Consider the following 21,385-nt stretch of genomic DNA (forward strand, 5'->3'; position numbering starts at 1 on the left):
ATAATAATAAATGTTATTTGAGCAGCAAATCAGAGTATTAGACTGATTTCTGAAGGATCATGTGACTGGAGCAATGATGCTAAAAATTCAGCTTTGAAATCACTGGTGAAAAAAAACAGCATATGCTGGTAGGTTTGTTTTGTTTTGATGAACAAAGGATCAGCATAAACCAGCAAAGGACCAGCTTAAACCAGCATCACAACATACCTACCAACATATGCTGTTTTTTTCACCAGGGACCACATGAATAAATTACATTTTAAAATATATTCAAATAGAAATAAGTGATTTTGAATAGTAAAACTACTGTTAAAAAACCTTTGACTGCTAGTGTTTATAAAGAAAACACTTTATCTATCTGTCTGTATCTGTAGTGTAGTCTGAATAGTAGTCTAAATAACAACTTTCTACTTTCTAAACTTTTCACGTTTAGTTCAGTGTATTATGTGCTGTTTTTGGTAATTGTGAAATCATCCAGAACTTTCTGAGTGAGAAATGTTTGTACGCCATGTTTTTTTCGGTGTACTACGCAGACTTCCCATTACAAATGTCAAGTCTGACAGTTTTGGATCAGGTAGGAATGGTGCACTGCTTATCTTCTTCCAGCAGGTTTCAGGCCAGGCGTATTTTTGGGCTCCGTCTCGCCCATGTTGTTACTTTTCACTCTTTTTTTTCCGGAAGCGGAAGCATTGTACTTGAAGTTTTGGAATAGTTTTGGCAGATGATTCAGTGCACTAGATACTTTCTAACTATCAGCCAGCGATCATCATCACGTCCTGTTGAGATGGTAAGAAGTGTTTTTCTGCTATTTTAGGGCTGGTACAGTTGCTTTATCTAGTGTTTGTTTTGACTTACGCGCGGTCTCATGTATTAGCTGCTGGATTGACGTGGTTTTACGCGCAGATGCTCACTGAAATACAGACATTTAAGCGCTCGTTTTAGTTTAAAGCGTACTATGGCGTTTCAGAAAGCGGGCGTTCGTTTTTAAAGTTTACAGAGTCTAATGAAGTTGTTTTGCATGCTCGTGTGATTGAAACAGTATTTTAGTATTCATATTTTGGAAAAACAAAGTGAAGGGAAGTTTTGCGCTGTGATGAATGGGCTTCGATTCGGGGAAACGGTTTTGTAACTAGTCGGATGACGTTACAATTGTTTTTTTCCCCCTTTTTCTTATCTTCTCTTTTTTTTTCTTGAATGCCTATGATGATCAGTGGGTCATGTCTGTGTCACCTGCTTCACCCTCTTGCTTTCGTCTGGAAAGCGACCAACTGTAGACTTTATAGCCTCATTAGAAGCTCTTGATTTGCTAGAGCTTTTGTGTTTTATTGTAATGAAAATGACATGCTTTTCAAAGTTCATAGTATATTGCTTTTTGCATTCTTGATCCATTACTAATCAGGCTAGATAACTTGAATAAAGCATGAAAAGTGGCCCTTATTTAGGGCCACCCAAAGCTCTCACCTGAAGTGTTAGGCTTTATGCTTGTGTTTATGTTATGTTGACCATCCCAGATGACAAAATGCATTTCCTTTAATGCTTTGTGCTGTTAAGAGAAGCTTAGTTTTTTGGGGGGATAGTGATTCTCAAACTTCTTCTGAAGGTGGACCATATAAATGGTAAAACAAAACTTGCAGACCATTTAAAATCTGGGAAAAATGAGAAACTACCTACAGCTTTACATAATGTAAAAAATAGTTTATGTAAAATATATCTTGAAATAGCACACTTTCAACAATCCATAATGTTGTTGGATATTTGTTTTGAATATTTTCTGACATAACTGTAATGTAACTTGTCAGTAAGACAACTAAAGCACTTGATTATTTTTGGATCTGTTATGTATTGTTATGAGTTATTCACTTAATGAATAAAATGTTGGTCCTTCCTATCAATTATCATTCATTGTTTTATTTATATAACCTACTGTTTAAAAGTTTCAGGTCAGTTCTTTTATTCACCAGTGATGCATTAAAATAATCAGAAGTGACAGTAAAATGTGTATAATGTTACTTAAAATTTAATTTCATAAACACTTTTGAGCTTTCTATTAATCAAAGAATCCTGAAAAAAAAAATACATTTTTCACAAAAATATAATGCAGCACAACTGTTTAACTTTTTAAAACATATTAAAATAGAAAACAGTTATTGAAGAAAAAAATAAAAATATATATATATATATATATATATATATATATATATATAATATTATTATTATTATTATTATTATTATTATTATTATTATTTTTTTTTTTTTTATTTTATTTTATTTTATTTTTTTTTGACATTGTTAAAAAATTATTAAAAATAGGAAATGGTGTTTATCTGAAAGTGTAACAATACAAACATGTTTTCTGTGAGGGCTAGGGTTAGGGTTAGGGTTGGGTTAGGGGATAGACAATATAGTTTGGTCAGTATAAAAACTATAGAAGTCTATGGAAAGTCCCCACAATTCACAAAAACAAACGTGTGTGTGTGTTTGTATGTATGTATGTATGTATGTATGTATGTATGTATATGTATATATATATATATATATATAATATTATTATTTTCACAGGATTAAATAACTTAGAATAACTTGTATGCAAAACTTATACAAATTCTTACTGGCCCCAAACCTTTAAGTGTTTTTTTAGTTTTTTGCATAATCCTTCAAGGACCAGCAATGCTTTACTGATATCAGTTTGAGAACCCTGGTTTGTTTGGTGTTTTTATCTTTTAACTTGTCTGAAGCTTTAGTGCTCTTAACCATTGTCAAGATTTCCTAGTTTAGTCTAGTGGCTCTCAAGTCTCCTTAAAAGTTCATTCCACTCTCTTGTGTTCGTGACTTTTCTACAGTTTTATGTGATTATTGAAAGTAGGGCAGCTCTGTTCTTTGCAAACATAAAGACAGGAGTGCTGTCTTCTGGGTGTCTTCAGATAACATTGGTCAGGTGTAAACACAGCTGACGTGTGTGTGTTTGTGTGTGAAAGAGAGTGTGTTTGAGCAAATGAGTGATACTGGTGTGTATTTGCAGAGATAACACGGGTGAATCCGCGTTGTCGCATGATTTACTGCTCTCATGTTCTTAAAGGAAAAGTTCACCCGAAACCATTCAGAAAAGTCATTCACTCACCATTGTAGAGTTACGAATATAGGAATAGACTGAAATTTAAGCCGTCGCTGACTGCAAGAGCTTGGAAATCTCATTTGCGGTTGTGTTATTCAAACTCGCTGCGTTGCAATCTGTAAAATTTCCATTTGGGTGAACTATCTCTTTAACAAGAGAAATCAGCATTAGCGGTTGGAAAAGTAAGCCGAGTTTTTGTGTTAACAGGTCTCGAGTTGCTTTTTCGTGGAAAATGTGTCACGCTAACTAAACAAAAGGTGTGGCTCTGTTTCCTTAGCAAAGTACTGTTATTTACAATGGGAAGTTAGATTATATTAAAGTGAACCATTTCCATTGATGTCTTTGAAATAGTCGCTGCAACTACGTATTGCATTTCCTTCCCAGGTCTAGATGCCATCTAGATTAGTTTGGCTCAATGCCTGCTGTTTCAGATCCAAGGAACGATTTTCTAAACCATCAGCTGTAATATTCCCATATTAGACATGCAAAACTGTTGTTACGCGCCGACCGCTGATGCTGTGTTATTGTTACGTAATGAAGAATGAAGTCTGTAACAGACCAAATGAGGTTAGAATGTTTTCTGATGCATTATAGCAGATGTCTGTCTCATGTTTTGCTTCACGGAAGAGATGCATCTTACAGAAGTGAGTCCTAAATGACTTGTTTTTCTGCCCTGTGCATAAAAACAAACCAGAAAAGGTCCTGTGTGGCTGATATGAATGCTGTCAGAGGCTTTGTCCACAGGAAATGAATTCAGCTAGGGGCTTGAAACAGACCCGGCTTGCTGAAACCTCAAGAGAAAGGCTTCAAAGAGACATGAGGGAAATGACACTGTCGTGTTGTACAGTTTACATTGCTCAGTGATTGTTAGTAAGATGAGGGTTTAGTAAATACTTCATAAACCCAATGAAATGGTGTGACCACAAGCACAAAATTCTTTCCTTTTTCGACGTTTTGAAGCTGAAGTTTTGACATGGTTTTTGTTCAATGGACAGGCCAGTAGATAAGTTATATTCTTGCTAATGCTAGTCAAATGTACATTCTAATTATAGAGAGCTACAATTTGTATACCATGAGTGTATCAGTATTTTGGTTAACTTTGCTATTCATATTTGACCACATATAGGCTGAGGTGTACATAAGTGGCGTGCAGGTGCGCGACCAAAATAAAAAAAGCCGCTGTGTAAAAAAAGTACTTGTATACAGACATGGTTGACAGTTGTTAATCCACAATCACCGTTAGATCGACTAACTTAACTTTAATACTGAGTGATGGCCGCTTTTGAGACACTGCTTCATAAAGCTTCGAAACCTTTGCGAATCATTTAATTCGAAACAGTGATTTCAGCAAACGAGGCTTTATTGCCTCATAACTGTTTCGAATTTGAAACATTTAGAAATTTCAGTGGTCCGCGTGTTATATAGACACTTCATATTTACTGGTATTCATTATTTTGATTGCTTTTAATATATTATACTTTTAAGTAAGCATTTGCATTGGGTTTGTAAAAGCTTTTTTGTTGCATTTACACAGTTTTGAACAAGCACTTCGAAACAGTGAATCATTTTGCGAAGCAATTGGTTCAGTTGATTCGAAGCTTCGAAAAGGTTCGTTTCTTTTATCACTAAATACTATTTCCATTTAAAATGAAAGCATAAATATAGGCGACGCGTTGCCGGTTTTAGCGAAACAACACATTCACTGACACACTTCACTCGGCAGAGCCAAAACCGGCAACGCTTTTGCCGGCAATCCCCCAAAATAAAACCTTGTTGATTTTTTTTAGGTTTGAAAATGTTGAAAAAGTCATTTAAAAACAAGGTATTGTATAAGCATTGTATTTTTTAAAAATTGTACTATAAAGTAGTTGTATTTTATTTACTAGTCATTTTTTATTTTAAAATATAATAGTATTATCACAATTATATTCATAATTTAGTTTTATTTTATTTAATTTTATATTAAATCAACTAAATATAGTGCATTATTGTTATTATTATTATTATTATTATTATTTGTTTTCTATAGTTATATTTAATGGGTCACACTGAGCAGCAGACCAAGTCTCATGAAAACTGAATCAAAAAACGTATGTGCACCCCTGCATAAAGTATGCCATGCAAACGTTTGTGGGCGGACATAAATAAAATAACAATTGTGTGACAGTAAATGCATTTATAAAAGATTTCTATTTTACCTACATGATATTCCTTAGATTTTTCTATTTATTAAAGGTCCTACATTTTTTTAAAATGGTTTTCACAAAAGAAATAAGCCATACAATGGTTTTCAACGTTAAAAATAATAATCAAAAATGTTTCTTTAGCATCAAATTAGCATATTAGTATGATTTCTGAAGTATCATGTGACACTGAAAACTGGAGTAATGATGCTGAAAATTCAGCTTCAAATTCCGCACAGAAAAAAAACTAATTCAAATGTATTAAAATAAAAAAATGTTTCACCAGGGCTGCACAATTAATCGAATTTCTAATTGTGATTACAATTGCAGATGCCATAATCATGTAATTGTTCAAAGGCACAATTGCAAAAAAAAATAAATAAAAAATCCACTTACATTATGTGTGTGAGTGTGAGTTTGTGTGTGTGTTTAAGAGAGAGTGTATATTTTTCCTACAGGCTACTTACTCAACCTTGTGTCATTTCAAAACCTGTATGACTTTCCTTCTTCAAAACATACAAAATACAATTCTTTTTGAGTTCATACAGTGAAAATCAATGGGACCCAGTGCTGTTTGGACAGAACTGATGACCGTTTATTGTTGCCAAACAACTTAATATAGAGCAGCGTTCGCAAGTGTGTTATCTACGGTTTCCAGTGATGTAGGAAATGACTCATCTAATCAGAATTTAAAGCTTTATAATGCCATTTTAACTTTGACATTTGATTTTCCCCTCTCTTATCTTGAAATTCATGTGAAAGAGCTGCCATTAAATATTCACTACTTGTACTTCAGGCGGTGCTGTAGGCGATTCCACGTTGTGAATTAAGCAGGGCATCTAAGAGTAGGCTAGCTGGAATGAAAAGCAGTGCGCTCATAATCCATCAGGACCATGTGCTGAGATGTTTACAGTGCTGCTCTGAAGAAGCGTGGCGGTCTGATGGATCTCACATTGGTTTATCTCATCAACTCCCTCTTATTGCTATCCATATTTCTTCCATAATCAGATCCTTAGCCTAGGCCTAGTTCCTGGGATTCCAGCCAGCCCTCCTCTGGGTCCCATGTCAATGTTATTCATCACAAGGGTGTGTGTGTGTGTTTGTAATGTTATGAAAAAAAAGAAAACAATATTATTACTCACTTAAGCTTTACTCTGTGTGGTGCTGAGAGTTGGAGATTTCCGCTAAAAGGTATGAAATCAGAGCCTCACCTGTTCCTGACTGAATCCCAGTGTCTAGCGTGCTAACGGTAACACCCTGGGTGCTCCATATGTTTGTTTCACACTGCGCAAATTGAAACCCTGGGAACCGCTGACCTTGTTCGGGCTAATAATTAAACGGTTTTATCATAATGCTGGTACATGGTGTGTCTCCATGGCTGGACCTTTAACAAACAGGCGGCCGATGAGGAGGCCCAGGCTTGTATAATCAGTATTTTTGTATGTTGCTGTTCTGTTCTGCCTCTAGTCTTTATTTTGGACGATTGTAGTGCTGCAAATCTGATACAGCTCTTAAATAAGGAAACAATTTGGGTTGGAAACCAAAATCCGGTCCCGTTATGTCATGACTGTGTTTTCTGCACCACTGTTTAGCTCTTGGTTCTAGTTTTTCTTGTCTTTCTATTAGGATTTCCTCACTGTATAGTCTAAGTGAAGTATAAATGACTCGTGAGAGCTGATTCAATCAAAGACCAATCACTTATTTGAATCATTCATGTCGGTCAAAATGGTTTCTGACTTGGTGCAAGTCGTTACGTGCATCATGTCCAACCCAAAGTAATCCAAGGACTATTACGGTATTATGCGCACTAAATTGTTATGACACTTAGTAAATGACTGCTTGTTCACAAGGTGTATCTTATTTAAATACTTGAAGTTAAAAAACATTAAAATCTGTAGCAGAAAATACCATTTTTATTTGTTTTGTTTAGTGTATTTAAGTATTACCTGTTTTTGAAAGAAATGTCTTACTAGGAGACACCAGTTAAAACATACATATTTGTGCAATTTAGTATAAATAATGTTTTCTGTTTAAATGTATTTCAAAATGTAATAAATGTCTGTGATGGTGAAGAAGATTTGTCACATGATCCTTCAGAAATCATTCTAATATGTTGATTTAATTGTCAAGAAAGCATGTCTTATTAATATCAACATTGAAAACAGTTGTGCTGCTTAATATTTTGTTTAACATTTTTTTACTTTTTGTTGGATATTTTTTCTCAAGATTCTTTGAACAGAAAAATCAAAAGGACATTTATTTAAAATAGAAATCTGGTAGCACTTTACGGTAGGATTTATTAGCTAACTACATTAGTTAACATGAACTAAGAATGAGCAATACTTCTACAGCATTTATTAATCTTAGTTAATGCTAATTTCAGCATTTACTAATGCATTATTCAAACCATTAGTTAATGCACTGTAAACTAACATGAACAAAGAATGAATGACTGTATTTTTATTGACTAAAATGAACAAAGATTAATAAGTAGTGTAATAAATGTATTGTTCATTTTAATACATTAACTAATGCTAACAAATGGCACCTTATTGTAAAGTGTTACCTGAAATCTTATACATGTGTTTACTGTCACCTTTGATCAGTTTAACGTAGAAATATTAGGTGTTGTAACGTTTATGACTGTTATAGTGCCAGCTGTGGTCCGATCTTCTTAAAACTCTGCATGCTTGTTTAGAATCACCTGGCGCATGGGCTTACCAAGTTTTGTGAAGTTTTGAGTTTTCCTTTAGACTTTATAGGACTTTGGGTAAATTCGGACGGGCCCCTTTTCTAAACGATCCTGTTATAGCTTCCCAAAGGGTACATTTTTTTGGATAATAATTGACCTAGAGAGTCAGAAAATTGTACTAGAGTGTTTTTTCCCAGATCGAGTGAAAAACCTAGTACTAGTTTGCAAAAGTAGGTTTTTCACATCTTCTCAATCATTTAATTAACAAATGATTTGAGTGACAGCAGTGGTTCAAGAGGCAAAGTTGTCCAGAATGAGGAGTTTGATACGAATATCGTGCATATGTGTGGAAAAAACGCACAGTTTACAATCGTTTGTGCCTTTGAAAAATGCAATATTGCCCCCAGTGGTTGATTTCTTTTAAATTTCTTACAGACCAGGCCCACTGAGTTTAGTTCTGATCAGCCTCCGTTAACCTTGTCTAATAGGTGCTTAAAATTCATTGGCCAATGGTGGCCATGTTTTTTTGAGATACGCAACTGTCCTTATATACACTTGTGGCACTTTAGAGCAAAACCGTACACAGCGATTTTCATGTTGATAGGACAAATGGTTGTGTAGTTATAGCCATTTTTATATTTTTTCACTTATAGTGCCACCAAGTTGCCAAGCTCTGCAATATTTTTCCTGTGACCCTCAGATTGTGCTCAAATGCGTGAGTTTGGTAAGGACATCTCATCCAGTTCAGGAGTTATAGGCATTTTACTAAAAGTGGCCCCGCCCCTTTCGAACGGTTTGGTATCCCTTTGTAACGGTGAGTCGAAAGTTCGGGCAAAAAACTTAGGACTAGCTGGCAAAAGTAGGTTTTTCAAAAAATCCAAAATACCCCCAAATTTTGCAGGGTCACGAATCTGAGGTGACTGACGGTTTAGGAGTTATGAGCTATTACGTACTTTTGATTGCTGTAGCACCCTTGTCAGGCTGTTTGGGGCGAGCCTTGGTGGCGTTGTAGGCGGAGTGAGTACTGCCATCCCTCCAAGTTTAAAGTCTCTACGACTTGCGCTTTGGTCTGCACGATCAGTTTTACATGGAAATTGTTGATCCTTGGCCATTCTAGCAATTACAATAGGGTGTAAGCGCTATGCGCTCGAACCCCTAATAAATGATAATAACCCTTACTAACCACAGACTTTTAAATGGTAGAGTAGCTACAATTAGTTATTAAGTACTAAACAGATCATTAAGGTACCAGAACTGTTAAACAATGTCGTTTGGCTTCATTTTTTTGCCATAAGTGGCATGATGACATGCAGTTTACACACTCTTGAGGTATGTTGTTTAAGTTTAAGATAATCTAACTAACACATTGCATTACAAGCACTGAGCTGGTTCTGTAATTAGGTTACATCATCAGTCTTCCAAACACTGATCACATCCCACATCTCCCCGTCTCGCTTTTTGGGTGGTAGAGTAACTGTGACAGAATGTCCTTTTGCTTTTACCTCTTGTAAAGTATTAAGATCCGTCAAATGCTTTGTTTGACCTTGTGTGTTTCCCTGGCACCCCTTCTTTCTCTTACCCTTGCTCGCTTCCAGGCTCTGGGACACAGTGTCTGGAATACAAAGTGTGCTATAAAACAGACACTTGGATTAAAAAACCATTAATCAGTGTGCAGCAAGGCAGGGGGACGCAAATCAGTGTTTTTATCTGCCTCTCGCTATTAGAAACGTATTTAGTTTTAAACTAACAGGGAAAATGAGAAGGCCCAGATGGAGTCGGTGTACTTACATTTTCTGTACTGATTTAAAGAGAATAGTTGTGATGGCAATCTTAAAACGAGTGGGCTTTTGATGTTGTTCATGTTAAAACTGTGGTGCGTCTGTTGCTTAGAAACTAGACGAATTAGGCAGATGCCGAATTTATTAGAACTTCCTTGATGAAAATGTACAGAACTATGCAAGGTAAAATAAATGTTTATAAACTGTTAGTTGTGTTTACCTGTGTATCATAAACAGTTATGGTAATTTGTTGGGTCGCCACTTGATGTTGAAAGTATAATGGAACTTGAAGCAAAAACAGTTGAGGATGGCTGCAATAACACATGCAATAACTGCATGATATGATTTTGCTTTTGTCCACTAATACTGGAAAAAAAAAAAACGGTGATAAAGTGTGTGCATAAATTGCACAGAAAAAAAAAATTGTATATATATATATATATATATATATATATATATATATATATAGCAAAAAAAACACATTTTAATAAAAAACAGAAAAAAATATTATATAGAAAAAAAAAATATTTTTAATACTGTTAAATCTAGTTTTCATCAAAGCTGATCCATCAACATTTGCATTTAGCCTAAACTGTAAGACTAGAAATGTGTTTTCTTGCCACGAAAAATGTTTAAGTATATTTGTGTAATAAATATTATCTATCAATTTCAGAAACGCACTTAATCTGTTTACAACAAAGTTCCATTTAAAACTTTGGGATCTTTAAGATTTATAATGTTTTTTAAATGAGTTTCTTGTGCTCATCAAGGCTGTTTATTTGACCAAAAATACAGAAAAAAATGTGTTATTATGAAATAATATTATGATTTAAAATAATGACTTCTATTGTAATATACATTAAAATTTATTCCTGTGATCAAATCTGAATTTTAAGCGTCATTACTTCTATATTCATAATTCATTCTTTTATATAATAATAATAATAATAATAATAATTATTATTATTTTTATTATTTTTATTTTTATTATTATTATTATTTTTTTTTTTTTCTGTAAACAAGATAAAAACACTGATTAAGAAACAGATTTTTTGGCCAGTGAATCTTTCAGCTCTGATTGCTCTGGTTCTTGAGGACACACTGAGTTTGATATTTTCTGAATTTATTGACACAATCCTTCTTCTCACTCGCTGTCAGAAGACAAGTGGAAAAAAGACTCAAACGTAAGCAAGAGGGGAAGAATTACCCAAAGTGCCATTACTTTAAGCACTGTGTCACATCTTCAAAACAAAAGCTTGTCCCATCCTCAGAGGAGATTAATTGACTTCAGCCCTCCGGTGAACACTTTTCTTGTTGCATAACAAGGAGATGTTCTGGAAGCATTCTCCCTTTTTGTCCCTTGATATCTTTTTAAGCTAAAAGCAGTGAAGCAGTTTTAGATTTAGGTCTGTTTTATGTATTTCCTGTCTGTGGTGCGTAAGTGACACATACATTTGGTGGCCATATCAGCATGTTGTGGTATTCACACTGCACGTGAAAGATTAGAAGCAGTCTAACTATGTAATATTCAGTGCTAGTTCAGTGCAATGTAATATTCTTATGCTAGAAATTAACTTTAAGCCTTATTAAACACGTCGTGTCATGATTTAGTATGTTGCGATGCATCAAAGTAACATAATTGGATTGCGATTGACATTGGGCCAAAAGCGTGGGAAAGAAAGTGAATCGTGGTATCACTTTCAATCTCTCTCATTTGGTTCTCGTGGTACTGCTTCTTATAGATGCAACTGTGATGTATCATGTTTGCACCAATAAATGAACTGTAGAAAATGGTATGATTTAAGGCATCTTCTAGTATTAATGCATTTTTTTTTTTTTACGGTTTGTTCAAAACATGCCTTTCACTTGTGTCTCTTAACTCATCTTTGTTCATCTTTGCATTCCTCAGAGAGAAATCTGATGGTTCACTGCATGCAGACATTAATCTGGCGATCTTTGCCGAGATATAGAACATTATCAGTTTAGGAATGCTGATCTAGAGCAAAGTATGATTGTTTCGTTTTTGGCATACCACAGGGCTCTATATTTGGCCCCAAAATTTTGTCAACAGCAGCAGTTTCGAACCCGTGGGACGTATGGGAGGGCTACAGTATAACCTTTCCTTTCATAGATGCTGTGGTCTCTAAAACAATATCACAATGGAGGACTTCGTCTGAATGCCATGTTATTGCACAGGCCAGGCCTTGGGTTTGTGTTTAGAGCCAAAAGCAAAGGTCACTGAGGGTGGCAGTTCACCAAGGCACTGGCACAAACTGGATATTGTGTTTCTAACTTGGGAAGAAAACATTGCAGGTGTGGTTCAAAAAGAGCAGCTTGCTGGGGAAGGCTTATCTTGTTGTGCTTTGAAGCTCATGACATCACTGCATGAATGTAAGATAACATTGCTTTCAGGTCACTGGCCATTCTTTCTTAAAATCAGTTGTGTTTTTCACACTAGGGTATTGTTTTAGCTGTAAATGTCTGTGATTAAATTCCTCTAAAAGGTTAAAATATCTAGTATTGAGATTTATGGATGTGCGAAATTGCTAAAAGCAATTTTGTTTCAATATTTTTTAGTTTTAGACTATGTATAATTTAGGCATTTGCTCTGTCTGGAACCATCATTTCAACCAACCAACCATTTTAAACATAGGGCCTATGATTTCCGAGATACGAACGAAATTGCGGAATTCAGACATAAAAATGGAATTTACTATATAACATGGAATGTCATGGAATTTGCTAAATTTTGGATGAATAAATCAAAAATAGGTCAGTACACGTAATTCAGATTGTGATCTGGACTAGTGTCTGTGAATATTAAACTACAAAAATACTATTTGGATATGAATCTTGCATGTTCTGTGTGAATGAATGGCGCAAATGCGCGGTTTTGTTTACTACACACATACTGAAGAGTGCATGAAGTTTGCGGTGTTTTCAGCCTCTGCCGTCTCAAAATATGAGTACATAAACGTATAAACGATCTCTTAATCCACTCTGTGTTACTTCATGTGCATTTTACCATTTCTTTTGAGAAAAACATATTAATTATTATTAAAACATAATTTTTCAAGGAACATTTACCAGAAAAATGTACACAACACAGTATTTCTGAAAAAGAAAATAATAATAAATTTATTTTTTATGAAATCATTTAATTGTTTTTGATTATTAAAATTTGATGAAACCATTAAAATGGAATCCAGAAATGAATGAAAAACTCAGAATTTGGTAAAAAAAATATATATATATATATATTTTATAGGGCCTTAGAAATGTAATTCTTGTTAAACTTTTTAATAAATTGCTGTTAAATTGTAAAAGTTTCATGATTTCAATTAATTAGACATGATTTTTACATTTTTTATTTTTAATTTAACCATTAAAACGGAGTGTAGAAAAACTGGGGGGAAAAACTGAATCCAGAAAAATTAAAATGGACAAAATTGAATTTTGGTAAAAATAAAACTGATTTCATAAGGCCCTACAAACAACCGTTATTGCTGAGCACATTAAAAAAAAATTAATGCAAGAAACAAAATACATTAAAGTTAAAAAGTAGTTAAAAATAATCAAAGCATGTTTCCACCTTTTTCTAATTGAAGAATATTTAATCATTTCTAATAATCACAACTACAGCAACTGATTACGTGAATTTGGGCTAGTACTTCTGTTTGTTCGTCCAATGGACATAGCGTTAAATAATTATTTATTATTTTTGCAGTTCTATTTTGATACTAGGTTTAACTCAGAAGCACAATTAATCTGTCTTTATGCTTTCATACTTAGAGCCTAGGAATGATTAGGTAACTAGTCTGACGACACTGTCTTTTTTAAAACATGGTAAAATATTATGAAATTGTGATATCCTGAATGTCCAAAAATATACACAGCATGTTTAATTTTATATTCCCAGTGAAGTCAAGTATTCAATAAACTGCCCGGTTCTTCTGAGAATCAGCCGGATATGGTCTTAACCACTGGGTCTCTGTGTAAGCATGATGCATTAATTGTGGGATGTTTCTTAGGATGCGCTTTGATGTGCTGTTGTTTGTGCCGTGTTTGACTTGGAGCCCTGGTCCTGTTTTTGTTTGGGGCCTTGGGACGTGGGGACGGACACAACGAGCAACCGGTCGAATCTGGAATGAGATGTGGGAACTGGGACGTCCTCAGTTCAACAGAAAGAGGTCATAGCGAGAGCATGTGTGGGGTGCATGCTTTGTTTTAAAAATAGTCATAGTTTTTCAAGGCATTTTCAGCCAAACAAGCTTTTGTTGACAGGTTTGAGGAGGACGATAGCGACAGCGTGTTTATTCAATTGAACTGAGGGGGTCACTGATTTTCCTCACAGCTCTGACGTCCAGCTATTTGTCAAAGACTATTGGTTTACAAGGTTTGAAGTGCTTAGTCTGCTTTAATGGCATAGAATCAGGATTTTATCAGTTGTTTTCTCAGTTTGAAGTCTGTTCACTGTACATGTACATAAATAGGCTTACATATACTAGCGTTGTCAATCGATTAAAAAAAATAACATTTTTCATGAAATTAGGGTTGTTAGGTTATTGGCTGCTATTACTTTAAGAGCTGCCGCTGCTGAATGTGACGCAGATCTGACACGCATGCTCATAGTTTCATTTGCACTTTAAAATAAAATGATACTATGGCAAGCCAATAGGCTCAGAATTACACTATAGATAAACTGCGTTTACATACAAAACACTGAATTTCACGGCATTTAAAACTGTTAATGCTATCAAATACTTCACCTTGATAGCAGTCGCCATAAAAAATGCAAGGAAAACATCAAGAACATTGTACTTGATGGTGTTTTAGAAAAAAAGCGTTCTGATTGCACAAAAACGTGTTATTTTTGCTGTTTTTCTTGTAGTATAATGTAGAGCTGCAAAACGATTAGTCGCAGTTAACCGATTCAAAATAAATGTTTATGTTTACACACTATATGTGTGTGTACTGTGTATATTTATTATGTGTATTTAAATACACACACATATATGTGACCTTGGACCATAAAACCAATCATAAGGGTCAATTTTTTGAAATTCAGATTTAAACATCATCTGAAAGCTGAATAAATAAGGTTTCCATTAATGTATGGTTAGGATTTGTTAGGATAGGACAATATTTGGCCGAGATACAACTATTTGAAAATCTGGAATCTGAGGGGGCAAAAAAATCTAAATATTGAGAAAATCGCCTTTGAAATTGTCCAAATGAAGTTCTTCGCAATACATATTACTAACCAAAAATCCAGTTTTGATATATCTACAGTAGGAAATTTACAAAATGTCTTCATGGAATATGATATTTACTTAATATCCTAATGATTTTTGACGTAAAAAAAAATCTATAATTTTGACCCATGCAGTGTACTGTTGCTATTGCTGCAAATATACCCATGCTACTTAAAGTCCAGGGTCACATATTTATATAGGCAAATCCAGCATTATGGATGTGCTTTTAAAATGTATGTGTTACCAATATACCAAACCATCTATGTTAAAAAAGAGAAAATAATAATGCATTATGGATGTGACAAAAAAGGACACCATTTTTGAGAGACTACATACTTTATAGGATTTCTGTGAATTAAAATGCAAAAAGCAGACGCAATAATACCCAACAAATAGAGAAGCAATGGCTCTTCACAGAACATTTAATTGTTACTTTATTTTTAATTCAATGTGTCTATTTGTGAGGAATATGTACTGTTATGAATGTGACAAGCTTGGAAATAACACTTACCATACTTTGGAAAATCATGTGCTAAAAAAAAAAAAAAATGCCTTAAAGAGAGATCTTACATGGATATTTGAACCACCAAATGCTGACATCTGTGCTATCAGTATCAGTATAGTAAAAACTTTTGTAAAAACTTTTGGTAAACACTTTTTTTTCATGGTAAGGTTGACATTTGCATGAAATTACCCATATATTTAAAAAAATTATTTGTATTTGTATGTAAACATTTGTGTATAATTTATATTATAAATTAATGTAAATATGTTACATGTAAATATAACACATTTTTCATCAGATTTTCAGCAGATAAATCTAACTTATTTTTCATCTGATTTTCAGCTGATACAGCTGCTGATTTCCACAGCCAGTAATATTGAACTGTAATTCTGAGCCTGTTGGCTTGCCATATGATACAGGCTACAGCACATATCACATATGGCCTGACATCTCATCTGACCGCAGTTCACTGTTGTTCTACCGAAGCTTCCTCGTCACCTGTACCTTTCCCGCGCTCGTTTGTCTAGCACCTGGCACAGAAGTGAAGTTGGAGTGTGTGTCTGAAAAGTCACTAGAGGTTGACCTATATTGGATTTTACCGATACTGATAAGTAGGTTGGACCACACTGGCTGATACCGATTAATTGACCGATAGTTTTTAAAATGGATACTAAACGGAAAATAAATAGTGCTGTACTATTTATAAAAAAAAGTAGCCTACTGAACCATACTTTGTAGATAAATAAAAATATTAATAATAATTATATATTGATCATTACAGTTAGTTCATTGTTCATTAATGTTAACAAAAGCAACTAAATTTTTTAAAATATATCAGTAAATGCTGAAATTAACACACTCTAACAAGCAACAATACTTCTATTCTACAGCTTTTATCAATATTAATGCTACAAATGGACTCATATTGTGAAGTGTTACCATTACATAAACAATCAAGCTAAAGATGGCCATCTTTAAATATCTGCACAAAGGCCACAGTATTGAAATTGCATACATATGGATATTGTGGACTTTCACAATTTAACTGCTTCTATTCTAGAACATTTGTGGTTATCTAATCAAAATATAAAAATATGTTAGTCACACAACGGGCAAAAGTGCAGCGCCGCGTCTAGAAGAACTTGAGCTATCCGGTGTCACACACATTGGATGCATCATGTTCAATTCAAGCGGCGTCTACAAGATTTCATTTGATCACCAAACGGGCAAAAGTATACTGCTGTCCTTTCTCGACTAATGCAGCATCTAGTCAACAAATTCATTGCTTAGTAATGACATGAAAACATGCACTACGGTATACTGTACACTACACACCGTTTCATTGTCGATGTTTTAAATCTGCCTTTGAAGTGTCCCGCTCTGTGCAGTGCGCATTGTCACGTGTCTAAACAAACGGCACGTGCTGTCAGTGATTTCCACCACTAGAGGCCACTCTCCTGCTGTATAACAAAGACTATAGGGACTTTGCTGTATAATGACGACCTTCTCAGCCGCTCCAGCAACGGACCCAACCCGGAAAAAACTATTGGCATAAAGTTTTTGCCGATAACGATAGTTCCGCCAATCAGCTACCGGTGCCGATTAATCGGCAAAACCGATACATCGGTCGACCTCTAAAAGTCACCAGTTTGATGTGGTTGTAAAGACGTTCTTCGACTAATAAATGCCCCTCTTGTCAAGAAAAAAAGAGACAGAAGCAACAGTTGTGAGTGGGGTGGCTAACCCTAGCCCCGCCCCTGCACTGACTGTGTTTAATATTTTTAACGCTGTTAAACTGAAAAAGTTAATAGCCTGCATTAACGCGCTAATTTTGACAGTACTAATATACTGTATATACTGTATATTAGTCTAAGTTTGTTTGTTTTACATAAGTGTAAAACCTGGAGTCTCATTGCATATTTCCTCAATTCGTCACCAGAGAGAAGGTCGTTTTCAGCTGAAAGTCCAGTTATGACATTTTGATATCAAAATGATTAAAATAATCAAATTAACAAAAATAGACATGCACAGATGAATTGTCCACAGTAAGATCTATAACATAAATATGGAAAATAGTAAGGGTGTATATTATGCAGATTTTTTGGAATTTTGTATAAACAGTCAAATTAATGCAAATATCTTATGTAACGCGAGGTTCATTACAAAAACACAGCTGGATTGCTGGGAATGTTGGAACGTTGTGTTTACAGTTTGCAGTGAGTGGGTTTTACTGCAAAAGTTCAGCATTTTACATCTGCCCTGTGATTGGTGGATGAGCGGCATGCTTGACGTTGCTTAGTAGCGCTTATTTATGCTTTCCCCATTCTTCTTCCCCAACTCTCGATCCATTTAAAGCAGAGTATGTAACTCAGTCTGCACTGTTTACAAATCGCAGGTCCAAAATGGAGCGGAGAGCATTAGTTCTCCTGTGTTTATAGAATTAAACAACTGCGCTGTTTGTGAAAGGGAATGGAGCGTGTTGCTGTTACATGGCTTATTGACAAAGACTTTTGTGTTGTCTCTTTATTGAGTCTGTCAGCATGCTATTTAGGTTAGCATCTTGCTCTTTTTTTTTTTTTTTTGTTTTGTTGGAGCAGCAATGCATCATACTGGTATTAGGACTCATATTTGCACACTTTCTGGTAATTTTTTAAGCCTAAGATGAATATTTCCCTTGAACTACATCAAAGATGTAATGGGACACAGTGTTCCAGGTTGGATTGCTATGGCTAATCAACATTTGCTGATGTGATGTGCTTAAATTATGCTTAACATGACGTGAGAGAGGTCTTATTTGCGTGCTAATGTAATTAATCATTGTGTGTTGCAAGTGAACGATTTGTTTTTAATGAGAAAAAAGGGTGTTTGAAAAGGTTTTTGGGGAGTCTACGTTCTAGAGAACACACTGTTTGCTTCCTTTTAACTTTCTCCAAGTAGACTGGACATCAATTCTGTTGTAGGAGTCCAAAAATAACTAAACCTCTGATGGGATTTGAATCTGTGAACAGATATGCAGCTGAAACTGAGACTGTGTTTGCATTATTAGACTTATTTATCAAAGCCTAGTAGACGATTCTACAATATTAGGACACGCCGCTGTGGAATACTTGATTGGGATTGGTTGTTTGCAGTATTTTCAGTCAAATATTGTTGTAGAATGGGAGTTAAATCATTGTATTGACTGTTGTCCTGGTCAGATTATTTCCAAACGTATTTTATTTCTCAAAGGTTTAAAAAAAAATCCACTCATTAATATTCCATGTGCAATTTTTTCTTTTTTTAATGTGTGCATATAATTAATAAAGTAGGTGAATGTACGAAAAGCCACATAATCACACAATTAGTATTTATTTATTTATTTATTTTTTTTTACAATTACAATTTACAATTTTTTCATAATTTTTTTTTAAGTAGTAAATAGGAATGTCACCGATGATTATTTTGGTAATCGAGTAATCGGTCGATTATTCGGATCATTAATCGAGTAGTCGGGTAATTATAATGTTTTTTTTTTTTTTAAATTAAATTAAATTAAATTAAATTAAATTAAATTAAATTAAATTAAAAATAAAAATTTAAAATTTAAAATAAATAAATAATAGCAATGAGGGAATAATAATTATAGTAATTATAATTTGAATAATTCAAATAAAGTATCAAAAGTAAGTAATCGTATGGTTTTACTGAACAAACCTGTTCAAATACATAATGTATAATAAACAATAGAGCTAACGTACATTACAGATTTTTATCATTTAAAAAAAAAATAGATTTTATTAATTTCCATGACTTTTTGAGATCTAGAATTCACTTTTAAAATTAGGCTGTCTCATATATCAGTTTTAACAAGACTGTGGGATTTTTTTCAGGATGTTTTAGCTTATTTTATTGCTTGTTTTGTCTTAGTTTGAGAAACGCTGTTATAGATTCTGATTTTGTAAGATGAATTCATGCAGGTATATTCCCCAATGTTGACGTGTTTCCTTATAGTCACCAGACTTTGGTAATAAAATGTGGTGGTGTTGCTGGTGGTTTTCGTTTGTCACACTTGGATGATCAGTCTGAAAATAGCCATGTGCTATTAATAGCAGTGTGTGAGAATTGTGGGAGATCAGAACGCTGAATTATAAATCCATCCCATTTGGTCAGGCTCATCTGTTCCTTCAAAAAGTTCCAGATCCAAAACAGGAAATGACTCTGCACCAGCTTGTAATCTTTCAACTAAACAGATATTTCCTGCTCAACTTGTTTTTTAACTTTTTCTTTTTTACCATTTATTCCAGTTCCAGTTTAGACCACCATTCCACCCCCATCTCTCTCTTTCTCGTGTTCCCTCTCGTTCCTTGGTTTGCTTCTTATAGACAAGAATCTTGGAGTCTCTGTAGATGTTATTAGTTTCTCATGCTGGTTATTTGTTGCTCTGCCTTGCCACATGGTCATCATCTCTTATTTGATTTTCCAGTAATTTCTGCAAGCAATTTTTTTGTTCTTGCTAAGCAAAATATATCTCTGTTGGGCTGATTCTTTGACCACCTGAACAGAAACATCACATTACCACATCACATTTTGTTTTCAACCACTGAAAATGGGTAATATTCAACAATTTGGACATGGAGCCTCATTGAGATCCCCATATCTCTGTAACGGAATGATGTAGGGCCTTGAAAATCAAGATTCCAAAAGAGAAGTTTGTTAAGAACTAGAATCTAAAATCATGCTGACATATCTTTAATGATTCTTGAGTTATAGGCACGCAAACTTTAGAAGAAGAATATTTACGGCACTCAGACAGGCATGTTAAATGCAGTTGTCTTGACAGAAGGAAACAAGATTCATTTCTAGTTTCAACACTATTTGAAGAGCTCAAATGCAGAAGCCTCTAAGTACGCCTGACCATTTCTTTAAAATGAGCATTTCTTTCTGACTACTATGTATAGGTTTCTATTTAAGTACTGCTATTTCTGAATGGGTTGAGTCTGGGATTTAGGGCATTGAAATGGAAGTACTTGATGAGCATATACTATGTGTGGAGAGCATTCACTCAGTGTTGTTATCTCATTTGTGACCAAGATGGCTTTTAGAGGCTTTTGCATTGAAACTCTTCATTTGTTCTTCAGACATTCCTTTTTAAAAGAAAAGAAGAATCGTATTTTTGCAGAGTGACACACATTTGTTTTTTCACCACTGAAAATGTGTACATTGTAGAGCTTTAAAAATGAAGATACCAAGAGTAAAATTTATGAAGAATCAGTATCTAAAAGGCTATTAGGATATCTTTAATAGTTCTTGAGTTACAGACATGCAAACTTTGGAGAAAAGTGCTGTTTCCTCATTTTTGAATGGCCACCATTGGCAGAAAAAGCAACAAAGATTGCTGAAGTCAACAGATTTTACTAACATACCTATCAATATCTGTGTAAAAATAACATAATGATGCTGCCAACTTTCTGAGGTCATTTTCAGCCCCCTTTATTTTGGTTCTGAACCTCAGGTGGAAATGGCCATTTTGACCCCCCTCTACAAAATAGTTGATTACTCAATTATTCATCCATGACTTTTAATATTTTGGCTTTCATCACTATACATATCTATCTTTCACCAGAGAAAAATATCAGCAAAATCAATCATATAAGCCAGAGACCTCTGGTTGAATTGACACTGAATGACCCTACATTATTATGGTCTGTTTTGGATTCCGACCATGCATGTTTCTTAGAAAACATGTCTGAAGGTCATCTTGGCTCTTGATTTTGAGTGTCTTGTGTGATTGCAGACAGTGCCGTAACACCTAGTCTATTACACATGGTGTTTTCAGTTAACACCCTTAACTTCATGTGCAGCTAATGCGTTAAAGACATGT

At 34.4% G+C, this 21,385-nt stretch overlaps 1 protein-coding gene across 2 annotated transcripts in view; it reads left to right on the forward strand.

Moving 5' to 3' along the window:
* Positions 1-646: 646 nt before the first annotated feature.
* Positions 647-21,385, forward strand: part of itprid2 (ITPR interacting domain containing 2) — a 59,564-nt gene continuing 38,825 nt past the window's right edge. For both annotated transcript variants that reach the window (XM_051118779.1, XM_051118778.1), the window contains exon 1: positions 647-787. The gene's annotated coding sequence lies outside the window, so the exon portion shown is untranslated. The remainder of the gene's footprint in view (positions 788-21,385) is intronic.

This window comes from Labeo rohita, chromosome 9 (genome assembly GCF_022985175.1).
Source record: "Labeo rohita strain BAU-BD-2019 chromosome 9, IGBB_LRoh.1.0, whole genome shotgun sequence".
NCBI classification, from domain to species: domain Eukaryota; kingdom Metazoa; phylum Chordata; class Actinopteri; order Cypriniformes; family Cyprinidae; genus Labeo; species Labeo rohita.